Source organism: Taudactylus pleione, unplaced genomic scaffold, assembly GCF_031769625.1.
Source record: "Taudactylus pleione unplaced genomic scaffold, aTauple2 ptg000347l, whole genome shotgun sequence".
NCBI classification, from domain to species: domain Eukaryota; kingdom Metazoa; phylum Chordata; class Amphibia; order Anura; family Myobatrachidae; genus Taudactylus; species Taudactylus pleione.
Genome location: NW_028284748.1, coordinates 1,465,690 through 1,492,098, shown reverse-complemented (window position 1 = coordinate 1,492,098; position 26,409 = coordinate 1,465,690). Strand labels below are relative to the sequence as shown.

The following is a 26,409-nucleotide window of genomic DNA, read 5'->3' as shown; positions in this document are numbered from 1 at the left end:
ACGTTGAACCGCTGAGGCGCCACGTCAAGCTGCCCACGAAGGACCCACAGACCTAGTGGAAGAGCTTTAATAGAGGATGGAACAGGAAGACCTGTGAATCCATCCTGCCAAAGTTAGCGTAGTGGCAGGCCAACCCTTTTTATGGAAACCAGAAAGGACAAAACCGAGAGTCTGATTTCCTAAATGGACTGGTACGGTCAACTTAAATTGTTAGAGCCCGTACCACATCCAAGGAGGCCTCACCAACAGACAGGACTGGGGAAGTAAAGGCCAGTACTATAATTTCCTCATTGATGTGGAAACTAGATACCACCGTAGCTAAAAAACCAGGGCAAGTGCAAAGCACTGCCCTGTTCCTAGGAAAGATGAGAAAAAGGGAGGTCTGCATGACAGAGCCCCCCATTCTGAGATCCTACTGGCCAAATCAATGGCCAGAAGGAATACAGTCCTAGCCGTAAGCCATTTGAAATCCATTGAGCCCAGTGGATCAAATGGTGGTCCTCGGAGAGCCCTAAGGACCACAGCCAAATCCCAAGGAGCCACAGGTGGAACAAAGTGATGCTGAATATAACTTACACCCTGCACAAAGGTGCGGACATCAGAAAGAGTAGCAATCCTACGATGAAACCATACTAACAGGGCAGAAACCTGCACCTTCAGGTAAGCAAGGCGAAGACCGTTATCTAAGCCCAGCTGTAGGAAAGCCAACACTCTGGATATCCGGAATACCCGAGGAGCATAGCCTCTAGGGCGACACAACTGAAAGAAAATATGCCATACCTGATGGTAAATTCTTGCAGATAAAAGCTTCCCAGCTCTTCGCATGGACAGAGCCCCTGTTAACTATAGAGCTGGAAAAACTCCTAGACCTTAAGAGGGCAGTCTCCACCGCCACACCGTCAAGGACAGACAACCCAGATCTGGGTATCAGCCAGGATCCTGAGACAACAAGTCCGGGCGTAGAGGCAACAGCTTCGGAGTGTTAACTGAGAGGCTCCGAAGATCTGAGTAATAGTGCCGTCTGGCCCACGCTGGAGCTATCAGCAGGAGCTATTACTATTATTATTGCTATTACTGGAGGAAGAAGGGATAATGGAGGGACGAGGTACACAACTTGGAAGGTCCACTGGACCTACATACGTCTACCAGAAGAGTCTCATCACTGAAAGGCTCCACTTGTTCACCAGAAGATTGAACACCTCCTGATGAAGAGGACATATCCATGAATGCACGTCTTGACGGCTGAGAAAGCCTGCCGATGATGGCAGGGATATAGCCTTCCACCCAAGCCAGAATTCGGGACACCACTGTTAGTGTCGCCTGACTTCGGGAACCTCCTAGGTGGTTTACATAAGCCATCATGATGGCGTTGTCAGACTGTACCTGCACGGTATTTCCGTGGAGGACCTGTCCTGCATGCTGGAGAAATTTGAATAGTGCTCAGAGTTCTCAGATGTTTATGGGAAGCGCATAATCTGCTGGTGTCCACCTGCCCTGGAACAAGTGTGGACCCGTCACTGCTTCCCAGCCACGGATACTGGCGTTCGTCGTCAAAAGGACCCTGTCGGCAAACCCAAAGGGGGTGCCCCTTGTTTAGGTGAGCTTTCCGCAGCCACCAGGCCAGAGAGAGACAAACCTCCGGGGAAAGCACTATTGACTTTATCCTATGGGGCAACCCATCCCATCCGGAGAGGATCAATTTTTTTTTTCAGAGGTTTAGAGTGAAACTGGGTACTCTCCACCATGTCGATCAGTGACACCCTGGAACCCAGGAACCACATTGCCGAGTGAATACACACTCGGCGACTCTGCAGGCAACTGCGTACCTTTGCCTGTAATGCAGAGATCTTTCCTCAATCACAAAGATCCTAAGATGTTGGGATATGGAGCATCCTCTGTGAGGAATCAGAGAGGACCATTTCCAGTTTATCAGTCAGCCGTAACGTAGCAACACAGATATTGTCCGTTGCAGATGGCACTGAAGTATCTCTGGAGACTCTAGTAACAACAGGAGGTCGCCCGGATAGGGTAACAAGCAGACCCCCTGCCTCCGCAGGTGGGCTGCCATAACTGCCATGACCCTGGTAAACCGTGAGGCACGGAGGCCAGACCAAGGGGCAATGCCAGAAACTGAAAATGCTTATCGACCACTGCAAACCTGAGGAAAACACTGGTGTGCTAAGAAAATAGGGATATTCAGGTAGTCACCCTGAATATATCCAACGACACCACAAAATTCCCAGGCTCCATTGAATGATGGAATGCAGGGTCCCCCTCCTGAACCGAGGAACCCTTAAGAATTTGTTGAAGGATTCGCGGTTGAGGATGTCCTGGTAAGACCCATGGGGTTTCTGTACCAGAAAGAGGATGGAGTAATACCCCGTTCCCCTTTGGGGCAATGGAATAGGTACTATAACTCCTGCCTGGAGCACAGAGTGTAACACCCTCAAAAATTACAGGGCCTTGTCTTGAATTGACAGAAGACCTGTAACGAAAAACCGGCTGGGAGGCCTTTACCTGGAGGAGAGGACATACCTTCAAGAAAATACTTCTCTTACCCCAGTGTCCGTGGTGGTCAGACACCAGCACTGGGCGAGCTGGAGAAGCCGGCCTCCAACTCTGGGGTCCCCCGAGAGGAGGCCCGTCCCGTGAGGCTGAAGGCTTATAGTCCAACTTGGGAGTAGGACGTCTTGTACTCCAAGCCTGTTCTTATGGCTGAGCAGATTTCCTGGCTACTGACTGTCTTGGAAAGCTGTATTTTAGACTTACCCTGGCCTCACAGGGCCGAAAAGACGACGCCCCAGACCCCGATTAGACTGTAGCCGATGGCAGACACGCAGACGTAGCTGCTGCCTGCGGGGCCACAATTGTGTCCAGATGAGGTCCAAACAGGACCTGTCCCGTAAAAGGCAAAGCATTCCAAATGGAATCTGCGTCCGCTTTCCAAGAGCGCAACCACAGGGAGCGGCGAGCCGCTACTGCTGCCGAGGAGATTCTGGAAAGGAGTAGGCTATATGTAAGACAGTCTCATTATGAACGTGGCTAAGTCTCTGAGAATTTGTCACTATCCACCTGCTCTGCTGGAGAGTCAGTGTGCAGAGATCCAGTTACCTACCCAGCGCTCCATGGCTCTGGCCCCCCAGCACACGGCCATAGCCGGCCTGGAAGCCCCTCCAGCAAGGGAATAATTGGATTTTAGATATATTTGCACCTTGCAATTCTGTAACCTCCTTCAAGGAGGACCTGGAGGGCACGGGCAACGTAGCACTCCTCACTTGGCGTGTAACATGAGAATCTACTGTGATAGGATCACTGGTAAAGTGGTCTGTGGCAGGTACATTTGTCCCAGATTCCTGTCTTATGTGTTTTAAACCCCCAGGAGAAAGTCTGCAGTGTAGCAGGCTTGAGTTTCGGCTTTTTGAAAAGCCGGTTTGGGACCTGGGGGTTGTGGGTGAGAGGAGAGGGAGGGCTCCACCCACGGCCACTCCAGGTTTTGGTTCTCGCAGCCTGGTAACATGCTTGTTAGGGTTCCCACCTGAGAGTGGCCAATATAAGCCTTGTGTGTTTAGGGCTGAGTGTCTCACCTGGGAGAGCAGGCAGGGAGTTTGCTCAGAGACACTTGAAAAACCTATTTGTGAGTACTGTGCTGTGCCTTGTTGCTGGTGAGGGCATTAGGCCCTGCCAGGTTCTTGTAGTGAGGGAACCACCTGTAAAGTTAGACCCCAGCCTGGGCTAGGATTTAGGTTTATGATTTCTTTATGTTATTTCTGTTTTGCACAATAAAGGCTGGCGCCGACCAGCTTGTACTCGAATCCAGTCTGGCGTACTATTTCCCAGCTGCTGTGTGTGTAAGGAAGGAGTCCTCTACCCAGGAGAGGAACCCCTAATCTGACTGTGTCACAATATGGTGGAGAATGCGGGCACCCACACACACTGAAGTTGCAGCAAGAGGAAAACTTTCCGTTTAAAAATTAAAGGGACAGACACCCAATTTGTGAGTGTGGAAATAACGCTGTGTCCTTGGAGTCCCATAGAGGAGGCGTCAGCCAATGCTCAGAGAGGCAAGGTTCAGCTTCCAACCTACACCCCAGGACAAAATGGAGGACATTATTAAGGCCTTGCTCCAAGCTACAGCAGCTCAGCAGGAATCTACCAGAGCTCAGCAGGAGACGAACAAACTTCAGCAGGAATCTACCTGGGCTCAGCAGGAATCCACCAGGGTGCAACTGTTGGCCTTGGAGACAGCCCAAAGGCAACAACAGGTCGCCATCGAGGAAACCCGCCAGGCCTTAGCGGAAAACAGCCAGGCCTTAGCGGAAAACAGCCAGGCCATAAAAGAGGTGGTACAGCACCTGGTCGCCCGGCCCAGAGATGTTAATACTGGTCCTCCCACCACCACTCACTCCGTACGAGCCAGTCACTTCCTCCAAAAGATGACTTCGGGCGATGATGTGGAGGCCTATCTCACCGCATTTGAAAGAACGGCCGAAAGGGAGAGTTGGCCCAAGGAGCAGTGGGCAAGTCTGGTGGCACCTTTTTTGTCTGGGGAGCCACAAAAGGCCTATTTCGACTTATGCCTGGCTGATGCCAAGGACTATAAAAAACTAAAACAGGAGATCCTAACTCGCTTGGGAGTCACCACCTTTGTTCGTGCCCAACGGGTCCACCGCTGGGAGTTCCATATGGACAAGCCTCCACGTTCGCAGATGCATGACCTCGTCCATCTGTCCTCAAAATGGCTACAGCCCGAGACACTGACGGGACCACAGATCGTGGAAAGGGTCGTGATGGACCAGTACCTGCGATCGTTACCTGCGACTCTGCGCAAGTGGGTGAGCCATACAGACCCTAAGACCGTGACCAGTTGGTCGAGCTGGTGGAGAGGTACGTGGCGGCTGAGGAGTATGCCCCACCGAGCCCCGATGGTGCACCGGCGAACTCCCACAGACACTGGTAAGACTGTTCCAGGGGAGAAGGGTGCTGGGCGGTGGAATGTACCTAAGACTGAGGGTGTAGAACCTGGAGACAGGCCTGCCAGGCCAGGAAGGTTCTTGCCCCGTAAACGACTAGACATTAATATGATTCAGTGTTTCCGTTGTGGTGGCTTCGGCCATATTGCCGCTAATTGTTCACTTACAACTGAACCTATGCAATGTGATACTGCTCATGTCTACCGCAGGGGGTCTTTCTTTGCACAGACAGCATGTACGGCTGACCGGCAGGCTGAGACTGATAAGCACATGAGTGTACTCACTGTAGATGGCAACCGAGTAGAGGCACTGTTAGACTCTGGTAGCTTGGTGACACTTATAAAAGCTGAGCTGGTGAACCCCTTGAGGCGTAAGGGGAAAACTGTTGGTGTGACCTGCATACATGGGGATACTCGATATTATGTTACTGCCGAGGTGAACATCGAGACACCATGTGGCTCTGCTATAGTTTCTGTGGGTTTGGTGCATGGTCTGATGTACGATGCAATATTGGGGAGAGACTTTGCTCACTTCTGGAAGTTGTGGGAAAGCCGTTTTGTTCCAGAAGTGAACAACCCTGATCCATTTGAGAAGGTTGTCGATGTAGTGGAGGAGGGAGTTTCTTCTGAGGCAGAGTTATTCCCTTTTTCTACTATGATTGGCGAACTAGAGAATGCGGAGCGTGACGGTGGCCCGCCAACTGATGTGCCTCCCATTGAGGTGGGAAGTGTTGTTGGGCCAGGTGATCGTCTGCCTGATTTAGAGGTCAGAAGAGAGGTCTTTGCCGTGGAGCAGTTGAATGACCCTACTTTGGTAAAAGCCAGGGAGAATGTAAAAGTAGTTGATGGTAAACCCGTAGACCCTGATAGTCCTTTGTCCTATCCCCACATGGCAATGTGTCAGGATTTGTTATATCAGGTGACTAAGAAGGGGGAAGATATTGTGGAACAACTAATAGTTCCCAAAGCCTACAGAAGAACAGTGTTGGATCTGGCCCATGGTCATATAACGGCAGGCCATCTAGGGGTAGAGAAAACCACTGAGCGAATAATGCAGAGGTTTTTCTGGCCCGGGCTTCATAAAGAGGTGTCTGACTTTTGCGCATCCTGCCCTGAGTGTCAGTATCATGCTCCCAGGCCACATTTTAAGGGTCCACTAGTTCCATTGCCTATTATAGAGGTGCCGTTTGAAAGAATAGCGATGGATTTGGTTGGACCCTTAATGAAGTCTGCCAGGGGACACCAGTATATTCTGGTCATAATGGATTACGCTACCAGGTACCCGGAAGCAATCCCGTTGCGCAATACGTCAACCAAGACCATTGCCAGAGAGCTAGTTCATGTCTTTAGCAGGCTGGGTATACCCAAGGAGATACTAACTGACCAGGGTACACCGTTTATGTCAAAAGTCATGAAAGAGTTATGCCGCCTGTTCAAAATTGAACAGTTAAGAACTTCGGTTTATCACCCCCAAACCGATGGGCTGGTCGAGAGGTTTAACAAGACGTTAAAACACATGCTTAGGAAAGTGGTCGACAAGGATGGTAGGGATTGGGATTACTTATTGCCGTATTTATTGTTGGCCATAAGAGAGGTTCCCCAGTCCTCCACCGGGTTTTCACCCTTCGACTTGTTGTATGGGAGACACCCAAGGGGGTTACTAGACATTGCCAAAGAGACATGGGAGGGGCAGTCTAGTCCTTACAAAACGGTGATTGAGTATGTTTCTCAAATGCAGGAGAGAATTGCTGCGGTAGTGCCGATAGTGAGAGAGCACCTGGAACATGCTCAACAGGCACAGCAGAGGGTATACAACCGCAATGCCCGGTTACGCAGCTTTGCTCCTGGGGACAGAGTGTTAGTGTTGGTTCCCACTGTGGAAAATAAACTTTTGGCTAAATGGCAAGGGCCCTTTGAAATCTTAGAAAGAGTGGGACAGGTCAATTACAAAGTTTACCAGCCGGGGAAAAGAAAGCCGGAACAGATATACCATATAAATCTGTTAAAGCCCTGGAAAGATAGAACGGTACTGTCGGCTGTCCGAGCCCCTCCAGTAAATCCAGGGCCCTTAGTTCCCGAAGTGACAGTGGCAAAAACCCTGTCGGCAATTCAACAACAAGAGGTCAAGGAGTTTCTGATCAGAAATAGGGTGCTGTTCTCTGACGTACCTGGGAAAACGTCGGTCATTAAACATGACATAATCACTGACCCAGGGGTTAAAGTTAATCTAAAGCCCTATAGGTTACCAGAAGCACAAAGAGAATCGGTGTCGAAAGAAATTAAAAATATGCTAGAGTTAGGGGTTATTGAAGAATCACATAGTGAATGGTCAAGTCCCATTGTGTTGATTCCAAAGCCCGACGGGAGTGTGCGTTTCTGCAATGACTTCCAAAAGTTGAACAGTGTTTCAAAATTCGATGCCTACCCGATGCCAAGAGTGGATGAACTGATTGAGAGACTAGGGACGGCAAGGTATTTAACCACTCTTGACCTAACCAAAGGGTATTGGCAAGTACCGTTAACTGAGAGCGCCAAACAAAAGATAGCTTTTTCAGCGCCAGAGGGCTTGTTTCAGTACAAGATGTTGCCCTTCGGGCTACATGGGGCACCTGCTACCTTCCAAAGAATGATGGACAGGATTCTAAGGCCCCATAGACGGTATGCGGCTGCTTATCTGGATGACGTGGTCATTCATAGTCCTGATTGGCAGTCTCACTTACCCAGGGTACAAGCAGTGTTGGACTCCATCTATAAGGCAGGTTTGACAGCCAACCCAAAAAAGTGTTGTCTAGGCATGGAGGAAGTAAAATATCTGGGATACACCATTGGCAGAGGCCTGATAAAGCCTCAGCTCAATAAGGTGGATGCCATACAAAACTGGCCACGGCCACTGAATAAGAAGCAGGTGAGAGCCTTCTTGGGAATTACGGGGTACTACAGGAGGTTTATACCCAACTTTGCCACCATGGCAGTCCCACTGACTGACCTGACCAAAGGCAAACAAAAAGTCATGGTAGAATGGAGTCCTGAGGCAGAGAAAGCTTTTCAGGAGTTGAAAGTAGCGTTGTGTTCCCAACCAGTCCTGATGACTCCTAATTTTGAAAGGGAATTCATAGTACAAACCGATGCATCAGAAGTAGGTATAGGAGCGGTCCTGTCCCAGAACAAGGAGGGTGAGGAACACCCTATTTTCTATCTAAGTAGAAAGTTGAATGTACATGAGAGAAACTATGCCACAGTGGAGAAGGAGGCGTTGGTCATAAAGTTGGCATTAGAGGCTCTCAGGTACTACTTGGTTGGAAGTTCAAATTGATCACTGACCATGCCCCTTTGAAGTGGATGTCCGAAAACAAAGGACAGTAATGCGAGAATTACGAGATGGTTCTTGGCGTTACAAACTTTTAAATTTTCAGTGGAACACAAGCCAGGAAGCCAGCTGGCCAATGCTGACGCGTTGTCACGCGTTCATTGTTTGGGGGCTTCAGTTGTTCCGCCCCACAGGTCGAAACAAAGGGGGGGGATATGTGATAGGATCACTGGTAAAGTGGTCTGTGGCAGGTACATTTGTCCCAGATTCCTGTCTTATGTGTTTTAAACCCCCAGGAGAAAGTCTGCAGTGTAGCAGGCTTGAGTTTCGGCTTTTTGAAAAGCCGGTTTGGGACCTGGGGGTTGTGGGTGAGAGGAGAGGGAGGGCTCCACCCACGGCCACTCCAGGTTTTGGTTCTCGCAGCCTGGTAACAGGCTTGTTAGGGTTCCCACCTGAGAGTGGCCAATATAAGCCTTGTGTGTTTAGGGCTGAGTGTCTCACCTGGAAGAGCAGGCAGGGAGTTTGCTCAGAGACACTTGAAAAACCTATTTGTGAGTACTGTGCTGTGCCTTGTTGCTGGTGAGGGCATTAGGCCCTGCCAGGTTCTTGTAGTGAGGGAACCACCTGTAAAGTTAGAGCCCAGCCAGGGCTAGGATTTACGTTTATGATTTCTTTATGTTATTTCTGTTTTGCACAATAAAGACTGGCGCCGACCAGCTTGTACTCGAATCCAGTCTGGCGTACTATTTCCCAGCTGCTGTGTGTGTAAGGAAGGAGTCCTCTACCCAGGAGAGGAACCCCTAATCTGACTGTGTCACACTACCCGTAAAAGTAACTCCCATTCGGAAAAGTAATTATCCGCAAAGGGGTATGCAAAAGGTCAACCGTTTTTGAGGCTGGAACCGCTTACCCGAATTTCCCACGCCTCCTCTAAATGATCCACCTGACCAGATAGAGGAATTACAGTGGCGACACCCTTATCCTTAAAGAAGGCATATTTGGATTTAGCCACGGGGGATATGTAATAACCAAAGCCGCATGGACTGCCCGTATAAGGCCAGGTATATAGACTTTAGACCCAGACTACGCCTCCTCTGCACTAAGGGGCTTGTGTCTGAAAAAGTGAATAATTATCACCGTCATCAGACGTCATGTCCTTATTATCCTTAGCCGTCTGAGAACCGAAAGGCCGTTTAGAAGGCCGAAATGGTGACTCCCCCTGTAAAACATCCATCAGGTGCTATACCATTTGGACAAATTCACCCACATAGATCTGGGGGGGCGAAAAACAGGATACAGTGGGGTACCATCAACTGCCCAGGGACCCCTGCATGGGATGAGACCACCACTCGCTGCGATAACCCCTATGGGGAAACGCAGGGGGCGTTGCCCACAAGGGCTGTAAGCATCTTAGCCAGCCGAAGGCGGTCCCTTTTTGTGCAGGCACAGTGACAGAAATGGGGCGCGGTATATAATACAACATGCCCTCCATAAACCCTCAGGGTCTACATATCCCTCCGCTAACTGCACATTATAACAGTACATTATAGCTGGAAGAGGATATCCTCGTTCACTTTTCCGACATGAGGAGTGTGAACGGAGTGTATGTGACTTCCCACACAGAAAAACCACGTTTACTGTGAGGTAATAAACACCCTGCAACACCGCACCGCAAGGGCTGTGGCAGAAGAAGAACAGGGATAGGAAAATGGCTGACAGTCAGAAATGAAAGTACAGGCAAACAGCGCTAGCATTTAAGTCACATACAATGCAAAGATAACATCCTGCATTTCAAGCACTGCGATCAACTACACAGACCAGAGCCTGGTAGGAAACAGTGCTGCATACACTGACCTTAATTGAAGGAGAGGTATGCGGGGGACCCGGACCGCAATGGCACCTGTATCAGCTTCCAGCAGCGTTTGCCATCCCCAGCACATGCAGAGAGAAAATGGCCACCAAGGAGCAGAGAGGAGGCGGGCCCGGGGGAGGAGCGCTGACACAGCCCGCTGCTCTGTGCAGCGGGGGAGACGCCGGCTGTGAGACAGGGAAGGCGTTCTCCCCTGGCCTGCTATTAACCCCTGGGACGCCGCGCTGTACCGCACATGCTGCGGTCCGCTGTCCCTGGTGGTCTAGTGGAAGGCGCAGGATCAGTACCTGGCCCCACGCGCAGCTGGTCCCCAGGGAGCCCCCTGCCTGGGGACCAAAAAGGACTGTGTTACCGGCGGGTGTCCCACCGCGGAACCCCGCCGCTTACCTTGTCCCCCGTACATCTGGCCACCCCAGCTACCTACCAGCATCCCCGGATCGGTACCGGCGTTCTGGTACCGGCGGGGTGTAGGAGCGACAGCATGGACGTCAGTACTGACTGTCCATGCTGTAAGGCTCATCTTGTGCAGCCACAGCTGCACTCTGAAGAAATCTTCTGGGGCTATTACAGCCCCCTCTGTGAATGTGATCCGACCTCTGGCCGGACACCCACGAAACTGAATTGCCTTGGCTTGGGGGTGGGGTATAGGAGAAGGACCCCGGTTTCTCCGTCTCCTTCTGGTGAGAATGTGATTCTAGTGTGTTCCAGACTTTCTTATCTCTCTTTGTTCTCATCCTCCGGCCTATGGCTTGTTACGAAACTGAATTGCCTTGGCTTGGGGGTGGGGTATAGGAGAGGGACCCTGGTGCATCCTGGGAGGCTTAAAATTTAACTCTGTGGTGTCCGTGCCTGACGTCATCACCTATACCCCAAGGTATCCTGTGGATACCCTATGGACCCTGAAGTAGAAATATTAATTAACAAGTTGGGAAAAGGAATTAATAACCTACAGGCCATCTAAAAGATTGTTGGAAAGTAATTGTTTATTTTTGTGAAGAAACCATTGATCTATTAATTCGAAGAAAGGTTTTAAGTATATGCATTTGGAAGTACTCAGGGCCTGATTCAGACCCGCTCGCGAGCACTGAGCGCTCACAAGCGGGTCGATGGTGCCCTAGTGCGCATGCGCATGACGGAGGAAGCTCCGTCGTGCGCATGCGCGAGACCCGCATAGCGACGGCCAAGCCGTCGCTATGGGTCTCGCACCAAAGGGGGCGTGCTGTCGATGGTGAGTGACAGCACGCCCCCTTTGGTGGGCGTGCCGGGGGCGTTGCTGCCCAGACGGAGGCGTTCCCATGGGAACGCCTACCATCTGGGGCCGACCCCACTGACATCACTAGTGATGTCAGTGGGAGTGCTTTTGGCTCTGATGGAGCCAAAAGCACTGCTGGGCTTGCGGCAGCGAGACCCTACTGCAGGGCCTCGTCGCAAGCCCGATGGTCGTTATGGTCTTGACCATCGCGACCATCTTTTTGGCCGCTCGCATAAGCTGGTCACCCACAGCTATGCGAGCGGCCAGGAGGCCGCTCCAATTTTAGGTAGGAGGGCCCTGATTCAGAGCGAGCGCTCTTGTCAGAGCGTCCGGCTCTGAATCAGGCCTTCAGTTCAAAGATTCTATATGAATTGAATTCAATTATTAATGTTGTGAATATATAATATGAATTATTGTTTCTAAGTATGAAGTATTTTTTATTTATTTATAATTTTTAATAAATTTAATATTGTTATTCTTTCTAATTAAATAACTCTTTCTATTATGAAGTTTGCCATGAAATTGGTTGCATTTAATTGAAAAGGAAGCAATACCCTTTAGAAAGCTGCAATTTGATTGGTATTGATTGTCACCAGGTAGACTAGTGCCCTAATATACATTCATTTGTTTTCATAGGACTGCCACAAAGAATCTACTTAACTGCAACATTTTAATAAAGAAAGCAAGTTGGAGGGAATCCCCACTGTCTACAGGTGCCTTTGTCTGTAGTCAGAGCAAGAGGCACCCAAACCAATGCATGGTCGGATAAACTAATGGACTCGATCTCTGTGGCAAGAGCGCTTAGGAAGAGGGAGTCAGATAATGAAATGTAATCAAGTATGGATGGAGTCCTGTGGACAGCTGAAAGACATGTAAATTCCTGGTCAACAAGGTGCCTGGATCTCCAAGGGGTATATTTACTAAGAATCGTGTCTGCCCCCATATTAAACACGCTGGGCATAGCATTGACACAAGTGAGTTTGTTTCAAGCAAACTAACAAATTTACTAAGAATCAAGTTTGTCGATGGTGTACGAAATCATGTTTGCAGTGTGTGTAGCAGAAGCGCTGCACAGATAACTGTGATCTATGCAGGCTTCAGTGTGTAATACAGTAATAAAAGGGTTAAAATAAAAAAACACAACAACATGGGGTCCCCCCCACAAAGCATAACCAGCCCTGGACCTCTGAGTCTGGTCTGGTAGAGGAATATCAGGGGGAAACCCGGTGTGGTTCCTTTAACAAAAACCGGGCTGAACCAGGCGGGGGGGCTTACCAGTGCCAGCAGCCTGCTGGCAATTGCAGTTCTACAAGTGCTGCAGACAGGCTGCCTGGGACTTGTAGTCCCACTGTGAAAAATATTAACCCTTTATTAATGCCATTACCCTTGCATCCACCGCCACCAGGGGTACAGGACTGGTTAATGCTCGGGAGGGGGGACCTCATTTTTTGGGGGGGAGGGGGGTGAAAATTTTTTTGAGGATTGCCAGCCGTGAGTTCGCCAGTTTGGGGCGGTTTAAATTATGGCAGGGGGACCCCACACTGAGTCTCCCTGCTATAGTGTAGGCCCCCTGGCTGGTTCAACCCAATGCTGGTTAAAAGAAAAGCGGGGAAACCCCATGTCTGTTTTGCCGATTTTCATCTACCAGACCAGGCTCAGAAGTCCAGGGCTGGGTATGCTTTTGGAGGGGGGACCCCATGATGTTTTCTATTTCTTTAACCCTTTTAATACTGTATTACACACAGAAGACTGCACATATCACAGTGATCTCTCATTCACTTCTGCTGAACACGTTGCTGAGGAGGGGGTCTATTTCAAACTTTTATTTTGTACCAGGTTTTCTCCATTTACGATCGTGTTAGCAGACAGAATTCTTGGTAAATACCAGTGTTCTATTCCCGTTTATGGAAAGTACTTGCAAGTTTGGCCAACGGAGTATTGACTTCTATTTGTGCTGTGTTTTAACACCCGTGTTTGCCTCAAGTAAATCTCCGTGTTTGAAAATTATGGGCAATCCTCATGGGAATACTAACTCGGCCAGTTACTCTTCCCCCAAAATTTACCCCCAAATGTCAGTTAGATGAAACTGACGGGAAGACATAACATGAACCAGTTTCATGGTGTAATAGTTGTAATAACCTCATGTTTCAGGAGGAGAGATTATGATGTTTGAATCACAGAGTAAAGTGGAGAAGTTTCCTCACATTTCTAAATTGTGGGCTGCTGCAAAATGTTCAGGGTGAAAACTTTTTTATAGTGTATAATGGGCTACAATGAATTATAAACTACATTGGATTAGCAATACATAGTGCTATCCTGCTAATCACATCTAATTACCACTGATTTCTGCTATCCCCGGCACCCCTGGTGTGGTGGGTGCTGGGTTGATAGTGTAGTGTAGTGCATTTCAAATAGTTAAAAATATTGGGCCTGATTCAGACCCGTTCGCTATTTACGGTCGTTCGTTCAAAAACAAGGGGTGGCTATTCAAATGATCCGTTCGCAAATTGCAGTCTGTTCACACCTCTAAGTCTGAACGAGCGAGCAAAACATACGCTCGTTTGTTAAAAACGCCCCCTGGCCGCTCGCACCATACGTCATGTCCGCTATTTATTAGATTAATCGAGTACATCGACCAGCGTATGAACTGCTCGCTATTCTTGTGGTTGGTTTTTTCAACCAGTATTTTGCAAGCAGTTCTGAGTTAAAAAAAACCAAGTGACGTGGTCAATGACGCTGCTGGATTAATTATGCACTCCCTTAAAACGCCCGTTTTGACCTTTAAGCACGCCTGCGTTCGGATCTCCACTCCCCATTTTCAAGCACCTTCCCCTGTTACCACCCACATACTCCTCATTCTGTCACTCAAAATAGCAGGCATTCGCTATATTGCGAGCACATGAATTTCGGCCGCACTGACTGGTTCGCGCATGCGTATGACGATCCGTACGCATGCGCAGATGTGCGAACATCGCTCGGAACGAGCGTACTGCCGCTAGCGAGTGGCTCTGAATGAGGACCATTATCTTTTGCTGTGGAACTACAGATCTCCTTGGTCCGTGCTACATGAATCTGTGTCATATCGCACTCGATCTAATGATTATGCAAAGCATTAGATTGTGCACAATAGATTGGGTGAACATTGTGCAGCTTTTGCTGTACATCATCATTCCCCTCAGCTGCCGGAGAGAGTTCATAGGTGACTGCATCGTATGCAAATCATACTGTGTATGGGCACCTTTACACACAGTAGTGTAAAGGGAGACAACTACAGATTACACAGTTCATAAATAGTAATGAGTTGCACAGTACAGAAGGCAAAGGGTATGCAGTCGGGAAACCGGCTGCATTAATACCGATAGCCGACTTCCCGGCTGCTTTATCCCGGCGTGGGATAAATGACCGGCGTCTATATCTAGACGCCTGTCATATACCCGACGCCGGGATTCCGGCGCCCGGTATCCCAATCGAAGGGATGCCAGGCGCCGCAAGCGGACAGCCGTGGGGGGGGGGGGTTAGGTTTAGGGCACCCGGAGGGGACAGAGTTAGGCACCCCCCCGGGAGGGTTAGGCTAGGGGAAGGGAGGGTTAGGGTTAGGCACCCCAGTGGGGGAGGTTAGGGTTAGGCACCCCCTCGGGGGACTTAAGTTTAGGCAGCGGGGAAGGGGGGGTTAGGCACTTAGAGGGGGGATTAGGGTTAGGCACTTGGGGGGGAGGTTAGGGTTAGGCACCCATAAGGAGGGTTAGGTTAGTTTATACTTACCTTAGGGACGATCAGGATTTCCAGCGCTGTCGGGCTTCCGCTGGCGGACTCTGCTGATCTGTCGGGCTGCCGCTGCTGGGAATCGAACTGCCGGCCATGCGGCAGCCGGGATTCCATACCGATTCCAGGCAAAGTTAGGAGAAGGCACAAGAGCCAGCTCTGTTGGTGTAATATAGTATTTGTGTTTCCTCTATCCTTACCTGTGAATGGCATTTTTCAGTATATGGTGGGGTACGTACTTCAGCACCTACAATCAAATAAAAAATGTGGCTCCTAGGAGAGGAGGGAGAGGTACAGAACAGGGATCATACCATAATGAAACAAGTCTGTGCCCAAAAGGAAGGGCACAATGAACAAGGCCAGAGACACTAAAGGTGGGTGTACAGACCAGCCAGGTATTTAATATGGGTGCACAGATAATTAGGCCTGTGTTGACAGGAAAGCACAAGGAAAGCGCGTCCTACCTGTAAGCGCAAACAATCTAGGGGGGAAAAGTGTATGAACAGTTTTATGCATTTATGCACTAGTTAAACATGTGGAAACAAAAGCTTCTGCATGATTTTCTTAAATTTAAGTTTTTTTTAACTATGTAAGATGGCAAATATTTCCGGCACGAATGGCAGCCTTCGTATTCCACTGTTCCTTAGCTGTCTATGGGTATCAAGCTCCAAAAACGGCTTCACTGGGAAAGCTTTTCGGAGTTTAGCCCCAGTTGTTTACACTATCTTCAGCGTAAACTACTGTAAGCCTATGGGGGCTCCATGTGCAGGAGAGAGATCATTCGATCTCTCCCCTGCAGCCCCTGGCAGGCCCCGGAAACTGACTCTTTGTGCATGCGCAGTATCAGTTTCCCCCGGAAATGTCAGGGATATAACTCACAGGAACAACAGTTACCGCAACCAGAACAACAGTTACCGCAACCACTGTCCCTGCGAGTTCCCCTTGATACATAGTGAGGATATTTTCATTAAAAATTGTAATATTTCCGGCGAGATGGATATCTAATAATCGCAGCAGTGCCATTATTATTATAGTACATAGACCCCTAAGTGGCCAATTTGTCAACTTTTTTTAATGAAATTATGTAGAAACAGCAGTTTATGCATAATTGTATGAATTATTGCTATGTACTAATAGCCTAATGCCTCCTCATTAGCACTGCAGATCGCAGTCCCTATTATTATCAACGAGGACTATGGTCTGACTCATATGTACCAAACTCCAAAAAGCATAGTTTAGTATCTAGCGAGCATATTTTCATTTAAAATGGAATTATCCATCACGATATTCTGCCCTTAGCGCCGGGAAAACAGCATCGGGTCGGGCAGTTTAGTCGGAGAATGCCCATTCTCGCGACTAAACACCCTGTTTAAGGCGCGAGGGGTGGGAGAATGGGCATTCCCCGACCTAACTGCGCGCAGAATTGAATAGCTCCGGGAGCTCCCTCCCGGCGGTATTTAATTTACAGTCAATTGAATCGAGCCCATGTCTCCATTAAATGAATTACAGTTAGAAAGCTGCATTGTGTTGCACTTTTAGAAAGAGCCATCAAAAGTAAAGAGCCACAACGGAAGATAGGCAGATTCATGTGCCAAAGAGCATAACCAAGAAAGAAAACCAATAGAGTGACTGCTGCATTCAGTCTACTGATGGATAAAAGATGTAACGAGAAAGTACCACAGGCCCTAATGTGTATAAAAATGACAGAAGGCAAATGAGCAGCGTCATATACATAACAAAATACAATTCATATAAAAAAAAAAAAAAACTGACTTAGTGGCAAAGACAAGTTAACACTGTAAATAGAAGCTACGTGTAAAATCACTAGCAGATAAATGACGTGAGAATAGGCAGTATTATCAGACCTTTATGACTCCTCCTCTGGTCGTGCTGACTGCCGTACAAAGCTCCCGTTCCCGTACCTGTGACAGCCTCCGTCCCGGTAACGGTCCCTAGATCGCCAAGGAGCAGGAATTACCTGAGAACAGTCTCCTGCTCTCTCAGCTCAGGGCGCTGTCAGTCTGCGGGGAACTCTCAAGGCTCACTGCTGCCGTTACCCGCGATCCCAGCACAAAGGCGGCGATAACACAGAGGAAACAAACGAGATAACAATCGAGAGTGGAGCAGGGGGCGGTGGGATAAGAGACCATCACATCCGCTTATTGGCCGATGGGTGTCACTATCTCTTCCAAATATGGCGAATGATGGTATTACATGTTACCTGATAGCTGAAGCTGATGTTATATACATCATTACCTGTCACCCACTATGTTGTTCTCTGCACCCATTTTCTCATTGTTTTTCAAAAATATAAACCATTAAAAACCAATTATTGGCATCATGAATTTGATTTTGTATATTTTGCATTAATGTGATGGTTCCTACACACTACATGATATCTTTAGTGATTTTTGCCAATTCCGACACATCGGAACGACAAATGGTAAAAAATGTGGTGTGTATGCACTACATCGTGTAGTGCGCACTCCGCGCTATGCGGGGTGGCATATCGGTCGATGTGGCACCAGATCGCCAATGTGTGTACAGACCTCCCGATATGTCGGCGACATCGTGAGTACATATTTTAATCAGTTTAGTCACTGTTAGGAGGCTGGAGCTGGACATATACTTGCCACTCACCACACTGCAGGGAAGGAGACTATTTGCAGTGTTAATTAAACACATGACTGAGCATGCGCAGAACAGAAAAAAAGGTTTCCCTATTGCAGTGCTAATTATTATTCTGATAGAGATTTCTATGAAATCTCCTGTATTGTGCTATTACTATGGGGCATATGTATCAAAGCTTGATGTGAGATAAAATTGTGAGATATATATCACCAACAAAGCAACTTCTAACTTACATTTTGCAGGCTGTGTTTGAGAAATTATAGTGTGGAGCTGAGTGGTTGGTGATCTATATTTCACAATTTTATCTCACATCAAGCTTTAATACATATGACCCTTAGTACATAGCAACAAACCATAAAATTATGCAGAAACTGCAGTTTCTACATAATTTTATCACAAAAAGCTCGACAAATAGGCCCCTTGCTCTTAATTATTAATCTTTTCGGGTCTCCCCCTTGGCATGTGCTCTTTGTGGCCATGCAACGCAAATTGAATAGCGCCGGGAGCTATTCAATTCAGTGCGCTGTGTTGTCGGAGAATGCCGGTTATCGCACCTTAACAAGGGTGTTAAGGCGCGTTAACCCGCATTCTCTGACCAAAGTGCCGGGCGCGCGGTTGTTAGCACCGCGGTAAGCAGAAAAACAGCTGCGCGACCGGCACTTTGGTCGGATTTCTCCCCGCATCCCCAGGGATGAATTGAATTCCCAACTTTAATATTGTTGTCAGGGACACTTTAATCTTTTGCTACTGCTTGTATGGTGAGGGGAAAGTGAGAGCTACTGAAATATACAATGTTTTTGGCAGTGCTTTTTTCTGTATACATCTGTTGAGAGGGCGACATCTTTTTGAATTTCTAGGAAGTTAATTTATTCTTCACCAAGTTCTGATATCAATCTCAGATTAAAAAAGTTTTCATTGTTTGCATAGAAATTCTACAAACATAGGGCACCATTCAACAACGATACCAAATACCGCCAGCATATTTAATCAGTTTCATATGTAAGCAATGGCAGCTCCTTACCTGTCTGGCCAGAGGGTCTGCACATCATCATAGGCTGGCCTCAATGCAGTCCTCTTCGCCCTGCCATCTAGGTGATTGACAGCTATCACCGGAAGACTGGGCTTAACGCTGGCATCTATGAGGGGTAGGGCCTAAAGGGGGAGGGGCTTTACCAGAGCTGCTAGCAGACAGGCTAGATTTTAGCACAGAAAAATATATAGAAATATATGAGAATAGTGATTCTGGTGCACAAAGAATTGATTACATGGATATCAGCCCAATCCTTTTTACAGGGACCTGTCCAAAAAACAGGTGAAGAAATAGTGGTATATGTGAATATGGAGTAAAAAAGGATAAAAGGCGATATAATATTCTATATACAGTCAGACAAGGTGTCACAATAATTATATAGGAAAGATCGATCTCATATAGGCAAAATTATACTTATACCATGGAACCTCACATGTGATAATTCAAAATGCTTGATCAAATGTTTCAATGACTATCACTACATGAAAAAGAGAAAAAACAACAAGGACCAATGTGTATCATTGGGGCAGACTAAATGGACAAAATGGGGTGGCCTAGATGGGCCAAGTGGTTCTTATCTGCCGTCAAATTCTATGTTTCTATGTGTAGTAATGTAGTAAATTCGGGTAACTAATTTCCCCTATTCGGTGGGTAGAAAATGGAGCAGTGAGGTAGTTTTCCCAAAAGTTTGTACAGATCCTCGCCACCACTGAACGATGGAATATAGCGTTTCAGAAACTCACTTGAATGGAGTGTGTGAAATACTTATAAAGGTATCTTTACTCCACCACGTATTGTTTGAAGTAATGTTAAAACGTACCCCAACTCACATAAATCATGGTAGGGATCAATATATAAAGGTTTCTTTTTGACTCAATGGCATGCGCTATGAATCTCAAAACGATGTTATAAAAAATTTATTTTATCCCAAACAAAAATAATGTTAAAAAGTACCAATGATAAAACCAAGTTCTTAATAAAAATGTAATGAACAGAGGGCCTGATTCAGAGCCACTCGTAAGAGGCCGCTCGCTCGCTCCGAGCGATGTTCGCACATCTGCGCATGCGTATGGGTCGTAATGCGCATGCGCCAACCAGTCAGTGCGGTCGGAAATCGTGTGTTCGCAAAATAGCGAGGGACTGGTAATTTGAGTGACAGAATGAGGCGTTTGTGGGTGGTAACAGGGGAGGGTGCGTGAAAACGGGGAGTGGAGATCCGAACGCAGGCGTGCCAAACGTTTTAAGGGTGTGCATAATTAACAAAGCAACGTCATCGACCACGTCACTTGGTTGTCTTTTAGCCTGAACTGCTCGCATGCTTGCGGTAGGAAAATCCTACCACAAGAATTGCGAGCAGTTCATACGCCTTTCGATGTACTCGATTAATCTAATAAATAGCGGAGATGACGTATAATGCGAGCGGCCAAGGGGCGTCTTTACAAAATAGTGAGCGCATGTTTCAGACGCTCGCTCAGACATAGAGGCGTCAACAGACCGCAAAGAGCGAGCACTCAATTTAAATAGCCAGCCCCTTTTTCTGAACGAGCGAGCGCAAATAGCGTCCGGCTCTGAATGAGGTCCAGAGTCCAGAGTCCAAATAACAATGTGATGGAGAGATGAAACAGTCATATAAGCAGAAAAAGATTTCCAAAAAAACAAGTGAAAGAGGTCCGGACTTTAAAACTTGTATCTAGAAGTCCAGCATGCCTCCAATATGCAGGGGCGCCGAGAGGGGGGGGGAGCGGGAACAGATTACCGGGGCCCGGGCATCATGAGGGGCCCGGCGCCGCTCCTCCTCCCTCACAGCAGCCCAGTACACAGCGTGTGCTGAGCTGCAGTGGAGACTGCTGTGGCTGCTGAGCAGCAGTCACAGCAGTCTCATATGCCTGTGGGGGGGAGCGATCACACTGATCGCGCCCCCCCTGGCTTTGAGCAGGGCTGAGGGGGCACAGAGCGCCCCCCTCCCCAGCGCCGGAAATCTTAATAATTTTTTCCCGGGAAGGGGGCGTGGCCACGCCTTCCGCGATTAGGTCACGCCCCCTATTACCTGGGCCCACCGTGGCTCTCAGCGGGCCTGCCAGATGTACCATTGATGGAATCTCTGTGAATGTCCTGATTTAGTCCTCAACTCCCAGCACCAACGCAGTTTGGATCCTTCCTGGATCTTTTTCAAGGTGTAACTGTTTCTTATAAATGACTGCTCCTCTATCAACTTGCCTTCACCGATAATGATCGGGCCTGCTTCAGCATAAATGCAAACTTTGGGGTGAATTACTGTCCTTGGTCCTATTGTGACATCCCCTTTAATTTCACTTTCCGCACAGACAACTGCTCCTGGAGCTATTTTCACAATTTTTTGCAGCTGGCTTTTAGGTTCTACATAAGCTGCAGCCCTTATGAGCCAGATAGGGCTGCCGTGATAGCAGGGGACTGGCTTCCCATGAGAAGCACTCTCTCTGCTATTGCAGTCCGGACTAGCAGCCCCAGGGGGACAAAATACCTCCCTCTGGGACTGCCTGTCTGACTGTGATCAGCAGGTAGTGCTTCCAATGAGAAGTCACTACCACTACTACTACGCAGTCCCTGCAGCTGGTGGATTTTACTGGGGGGGGGGCTGCAGCCCCTAGATAAAACCTGCCACTGAATGTAAGACATAAAAATACTATGGGATAATTCCGACATCTTCTGCATCGGTCAGCTGGTGACCCCATCTGGGCTCCGTCAATTCTCAAGATGTTCATAAGTGGGCTACACCTTATACTGCCTTTTGGAGGTATCTGCAACTCAGACACTTCCGACGTCTGACAGGATGAACTTTGCTAGGAGAGATCTTACCCTCTTTGAGAAACGCTGTGGTGACCCTCAGCCACCTTCACATACCATTTCTTCATCTTATAACAAGATGTATAACCTCTTTAACACTCTCCCATCATATGTTAAGGCATAGGAGAGGGACCTAGGTTTGTCTCTTATGGATGCTGATTGTCAAATTTGTTTTCTTAAAGCTCATTCCAGTACCATCTGTGTCACAGTTGAGGAAACACAATACACAACATTTTAATGAGATGGTATAGGCCACCACTTCCAGCTCTTTAGGATTACTGCTCCATGTATGGTGGATTGCCCTTTGATTTCACCTTCTTGGTTGTACATTTTCAGAGTCTCTGAACAAATTTTAGGCACCATTGTACCTACTTACCCAGCCTTTTGATTACTGGCTCACACCTCGACGTCAGTGGCCACATACAAAAAATCAGTTCGCCATCATTTAAGCAGTGCGGCTAGTTCGGTTGTCCCCATATTCTGGAATTCCCCCACACCCCTACACAAAGACTGGTTCAAGAGACTAGATTATTTTATGTTGATGGAAGTATCCTGCTTTCCTTATCTAATCAACTTTCAGATGTTAGTGGACCTGGTTCCCTTGGCTAGAATATAAAGCTTCATAAAATGTTTCTGTTCGCCGTCTTACCAGGACCAAAAGCCTCTATCAACCCAAGCCCCGGGGTATGGGGAGTTTCAGCTTCATCACTCTTCGAGGGGGATGCAGTTTATTTACCAGCGTCCGGAATGCCAGACGTCGGAATCCAGACTCTGTACTAAAGATAGGCGTCTAAATACCGATGACCACCTTTAGCCAGACGCCGAAATCCCAAATGAAGTTAAGCGGAGACTGTTAACCACGGGGAGGATTAGGTTAGGGGAATGGGGGGGCAGGTTACTACTGGGAGGTTAGGGTTAGGCACCCCCGTGGGTTAGGTTTAGGGAGCGGGAAAGAGGGGTTAGGCATCACCTGGGGGAGATTAAAGTTAGGCACCCCTAAGGAATGGTTAGGGTACATACAAGCCCTAGTCGGGATCCTGACGGTTCGGGCTTCCAGCATCGGTATTTAGTCCGCCGGCAATAAATCCGATTCCCTTCGAGGTACCTATCGTGTTTCAAAAGGGGTCTCCTGCTAAAATTCCTCCTCCCCACTATCCTTTACCCCCTCTCTCCTTCCTCTTCCTGCTAGCTTCCTTATATCTTACGGTTTCTTATAAGAGCCACTTTATTGTGCTCTTTACTTCTGCAGGGTGTTTTACTATTATTGTACAACCTCTTCTTTTTGGTATTTTGTAACAATTCAATTTGACACCTCCTTGTTATATTTCAATAAAATTATATTATACAAAAAAAATAAATATGCTGCCAGTATTTAACATAACTTACCTGTCTAGCGAGGTCCAGGGTGTCCCCCTCCTCTGCGGCATCCTCTGCTGAGTTGCCTCAAGTCTAATGCTGCTGGCAATGGGATGCTGACTAATGTACATGCATGACAGCCATATTTGGATGCACATTGTGCTTCAAACTGGGTTATGACTTATTCTTAAATGGAGCTTATTTTCTTACCTCCCATTCTATTAAGATATCATTAAAGTATCTCAGGTACATTGGTACATGCAGGGTGTACCTCTAATTTTCCTGCTTAAACATATGCTACCATTCCCACTTGCTTAAATAGCGCATGTTGGACACAAATGGTCCCCATTGCAGTGCTCTTTATCTGGAGGTATAGTGCCTGATTTAGAAGTGGATGCAGGGAATGCATCAAATGCAAGCGGCCACTGTTTTCATTCTGCGCATGCATCCTGATATTTACCGCTCTGAGATGAATATTGAAATTGCATGCAGATCCATACAATTTTGAGAAGTGTTTCTGGATGGTGGTGGCTAGTCAGATGCGGGCGTGTCGTGGTCAGCAACTGCATCTAAAGACGCAGTTGCACTGACACCAGACAGAGATTCTGTGCCTCCATAGGGCTGGTGCAATCTCCAAAAGTACGTGTTCTCATATCAGTAGACGACCATCGGCTGCGGCATTAGCATAAAGACGAGAAGCTGCGTAAAAAGATGCAGATGCAGCTGTTACTGCATCCACCTATGAATCTGTAATTAGATATTAAATTATTATTATTGAGCACAAATCGTAGCTCCCTGAATAGAAAGATTTGGAACTTTTCGTTAGTTTCCATACTCAATTAATACTATCTATATTGTGTATATGCTTTCCATAACACCAGACCTAGCCACAAGCCTGGGGCGTTTTAAGAGAGGAGGCCCGTGTGCAGACTCAGTGCAGGCCCCCTCCTCTCTCCGGCGGTGTAGTAGATTCTGGCTTAATAATAGAATCTACTGCGCATGCATATTCCCGGGGACAGCAGTACGGCGCATGCGCGATTCACCGGGAAAGTGGGCCGAGCAGCACTACGGACAGGTAATTATAAGACTATATGGGTGCAGGACCCGTGTTCACCACACACCCTGCACCCATTATAGAAACGCCCCTGCCACAAGCATGTCCCAATGTTATATACTGAAATTTTGTCAAAACATCCAAAGTGTCCCTCGTATACGAGCGTAATGTGGTAACAAACAGGATTTGTCTCATTCTTATGGACTTTCAATATAGCATAGAAAGTGGGGGTTCTCTAACCATAAGCAGTGTCGGACTTGGGCATGAAGGGCCTACCAGGGAATTACAATGGTTGGGGCCTGCAGGTGCATGACCAGCCATTTGGTAGGTGTGGTAATCAACTAGAGGGGTGTGGCCATCCCACAAAGGAAACTGTATAGTTTTATGATAATCTGTGCTCCTTTAAGTCTACTAAAATTATGTACTCCCTTTAGTAGAACAGTAATCATATGTGGTTCCTTTAGTTTTTAAACATAATGTGTGTCCCTTTCTTTGTCATAATAAATAGAACTTGCGTCCCCATCAGTATGAAAATAAATATAATGTGCGGTATGCACCAGCCCCAAAAGTATAAAAATAAATATTATGTCCCCTTTAGTCGCATATCTATATTACCAGGAACCGGAAGTAGAATATGCGGTTCATACTGCGTTCCACCAGTGATATCGCACCTTATAGCGACTCAGTAAAGGCTATACAGGATGGGATGTAAAGAGCAGCAATCTATACCCCTGGCACCTTCTTCCTGATACTTTAAAGTGTACAGTGTATGTTTTAATAGTGGTTTATTGTCCATTTTTTGATCGCGCATTGGCTAATGATGTCACCAGAAGTGATGACATGCCCGTTTCCAGTTTATCTCACAAATCCCCTATACATACCTGATCCTTGTCAGTGATGATTATCCCCTTGAAGAAAACAGATGTAGACAAAACGCATTGGGCCAGCGCTGCCGTCACAATTCCAATGATTGGACGGATAAGCGCTATTTGTTTTCTTCTTGTACGCGTTTAATGTACATCAGATGAGTGTGGGAATTTTTATGATTACTTTCTAATACTTTTGTCTACCTGTCTAATAAATTTTGCTTGTTTTTATATATAAATACTGTGTCAGTGGGTATTATACTTGTGGGACATAGGGTACTGTTAGAGACCAATGTATAAGTAACATCATACAAGCTTACTTAGTGAGACAAAATATTCTAAGATAAAATGCGTTTTAATTCTCTGCTTTTGTACTTCATATCCTTACCTGATATATGGACTCATGAGAAGTCCGAAGATTCAAAATTTTTTAAGATAAGGGTTTTTTTTAAGTGTTTTGCACTTAATTTACTGTATTTTGCACTAGCAGGAGCTGTTTATCATTACTCACTATACATATCTCTATATCTATCTTTTTTCTTAGTGGCACTAAGCTTTTAAAAACAAGAATATTTCACTCTGTCCAACCACCACTAAGACACACTCCCCACCCATACACATGTATTATCCCCAGCAGCACACTTAATGAGCAGTGACGTAAATAGGGGTGTGCGACGCAGAGTTCAGGGCTCTGTGGGCAGCACCATCACCAACCCACGGCTGGAACTCGCCGCTGCAATCTACATTGCAGACCGGGCGCCCTCTACGATGCATGTTACGCTTGCGCTGTGCCCTGCTAATTCTTTCCACACTCTAGATAACCGCCCAGCTTCCGTCCACGTCCACTTCAAAATCTACACACTTCCTATGGCCGTGGAATTGCCCAGATCACACCTCTCACACAGAGGTGTATATAATTGTAAGGAATGGTTATGAAGTCCCGGAGGCTGAACATTAGAGATCCCGACAGGGGCACGTAAGTATGCAACCCTACCCTTCTCCCACACCCCCCTAACCCATCCTTGGTGGTGCCTAACCCTAACCCCGGTGGTGTCCAACCCTAACCCCCTTCCCTGCACTCTAACCATCCCCGGGGGTGCCTAACCCTAAGTTCCCCCAGGGGTGCTTAAACCTAACCCCCCCTCCCACGGCTACGAGCTAATATTGACCGGCTTACCTTCGTTCGGGAAGCAGTCTGTCGAGATTCTGGTACCGGGATCTAGACAGACGTCGGCATATAGCCTGTCTTTAGTCCCGAGTCGGGATTTAGACGCTGGCATTTTGACAGACGACTTACCGGCCATTGGTCTTTTAACTGCATGTCAATTTTAGGGTACCCAGAGATTTAATTAAGTGCATGAGTAAAACATACTACTGTAGCTATGGCATTTGCAAGTTGGTAGTACACTACGGTAAATATAGCCTATTCTTTATTTTCTGGTCTTTTGCTAACCTTACATTGAAGCTGCAGATTTAGGGCTTTAATTCT

The 26,409-nt window shown here is 47.4% G+C and overlaps 1 protein-coding gene across 4 annotated transcripts in view; it reads right to left on the bottom strand.

Moving 5' to 3' along the window:
* Positions 1-26,409, bottom strand: part of MPND (MPN domain containing) — a 149,738-nt gene that overhangs the window by 112,247 nt on the left and 11,082 nt on the right. Inside the window, exon 1 of one of the 4 annotated variants that reach the window (XM_088444083.1) lies at positions 17,026-17,245. The exons of 1 other annotated variant lie outside the window; for it this stretch is intronic. The gene's annotated coding sequence lies outside the window, so the exon portion shown is untranslated. Of the gene's footprint in view, positions 1-17,025; positions 17,246-26,409 lie in introns of those variants that run through there. 2 more of the 4 variants (XM_088444084.1, XM_088444086.1) reach the window with 2 other exon arrangements.